The sequence below is a fragment of the Aplysia californica genome, unplaced genomic scaffold (assembly GCF_000002075.1).
Source record: "Aplysia californica isolate F4 #8 unplaced genomic scaffold, AplCal3.0 scaffold01400, whole genome shotgun sequence".
Lineage (NCBI taxonomy): Eukaryota > Metazoa > Mollusca > Gastropoda > Aplysiida > Aplysiidae > Aplysia > Aplysia californica.
In genome coordinates, this window is record NW_004798670.1 from 95,179 (window position 1) to 97,381 (window position 2,203).

Sequence of the window (2,203 nt, forward strand, 5' to 3'; positions counted from 1 at the left end):
TATATATATAAACGCTCCCTTTGGTGAAGCAAATTTTTGACGAACTCAACTTGGCTTTGTTCTGTCCTCGTGAGTATCATTACGATGTTTACGGGATTATTGCGTCAACATAGATGAATGCGCTTGGTGGAAAAATTGGAAGTATGAACAAACAACACAGAAAAGCCACAGCCGACAAGGAAATGACCATCGAATCCGTAGGTGAAGATGACAAAAACTCTGGTGTAGAATGGACGTGCCAGTTGTTCCTTTGGAATAGAAAGCAATGCGTCTTCTCTGTATTACAAGATTAAAATGACGGTGCATCATTTCACCTTTTACAACGTTTTGATGGGCTTCGTCTGGCAGAGACAGAAGGTGCCTCATGACGAACGAATTTGCAAAGTTCATAATCAACTTCCTAAAGGAATCCTGGCTTCCAAAAGTAACTTTTATATGGTGATGATTGGACATACAAAACCGATATTCGACTTCGGCAGAGCCGCTTCTTTTTTTGTTGCTAGAAGCAGGGTTCAAATTGAACAAAGAATACCAAAAAAGATACCATCTTACAAATGGAAGTGGGTTTCCAAGCTGAATTGTATCGAGAGGAGGTTGAAGACTCCCCTACCTATGTGTCAGTCCAGTACGTCCATAAAACACAGTCATAACGCTCAAACCCCATCCATACCAAGTGAAATATCTGCATGCAACACCAACGACTTTCAGGGTTACAAGAGCATTTCCGACCATTTCCAACCCAGCAGGAGAGTCGGGGACTCTTTGGTGACGGACTGGAGGTGTATCCTGATGAGTCATGGAGGTGAGCACCACAAAATTCTCCCAAGAGGTCAAACCAACTAAAGGGAGAGCTGGCTGACCCAAATCCAGTCTACTATAACTTCAGGAAAAAGAAAAAAGGAGAAATACTAACATCACTAAACGGTGTAAAAGGTCATGCTAGTTGACTACCGTCCATTTTACAATGCTCTGTCAATTGACTAGCAACGAACAATGCTGATAGGGAAAGTAGAGACTAACAATCATTGGATTCAAATGTGATTTTTTTTCGTCTATGTAGCTTACACCTTTTCATTGGTTATAATAATATAGGAACTCAAGCGTGAAAAATGATGAACGATAATGCACAGGAAGAAATGACCCCCACCTAGGTGCAATTAAACGAGACTGGTTACTATATTTTTTCAGTCTGGCCCCAGACAATAAGATGCAAAGTGATAAAAAATGTTATTATAATTCAGCCAAGAATCGAACCCATAACCTCCTGATCCAGATTAGAACCCCGAAACAAACGTGTGCTATACCAAGGCCCTGCCCTTGGGGGATGTCAAACAAAAGTGGAGGTTTCTCAGACATATATTCAAGAAAAAAAGTATTGTCCTGGCTTTTTAAACAAGTTAATTTGGGTTGGTTTGATTTGGGTTTTTTGTGATATTTTTGTAAACACAGAGAGTTTTTAAAATCATTTGGTCGCTTTTAAGCACAAGGGGGCTATCCCTTGAAATGCTGTTTTGAGGAAATCGAAGGTAAAGTTTTTTCCCCTTTTTCATTTTCTTTAAAAGACAAAGAGAGTTTTCTGTATAACCAAACAAATGTACACACCAATGAAACCAAACTTCCCCTATAGGTAGGGCAATGCCCACTTTTGGTGTAGGTCAAGATATCTGAAAACCCTCGAAATGTGGGTTAGCCCGCCTGTCCTTAAAAGCAACCATTTCACGTTGTACAGCTGAATTTCCAAACGGGCAGATAAAGTCCCCCCCCCCCCACCCCTCTTCCTTTTGAATAACCTAAATAGTGTTGCTGGAGCGTTAAACCGTAACCTTGACATCTTCACGGTATTGGCCTTCAGACACCGGGTCGACGACTTCTCTAAGCGCTGGTAGTCACATTAATATATCACGGTATATACCCTCACAGCGTGTGACAGAAATAAGCGTTTTCCTTGCACGTCCGTCAGAAGTTGGAAAAGATGACAGATGGGTCAAGGGTTTGACGTGTCATTGTGGTAGGAAAGTAACAGGCGACACGGAAGTAGCGGTTGCCCATATTGCAGGAGTCGTTCGAATTGTTGTCTGCATAGCACCCATCTTTCTCAAGTATACATTCATACGCATGCCTATGGTATTGTTATTTATGTCATTGGCATGTGTTCGAGTATACGGGTGTGTCTGTATGTGTGTGCATTTGCTTGTGTGTGTGT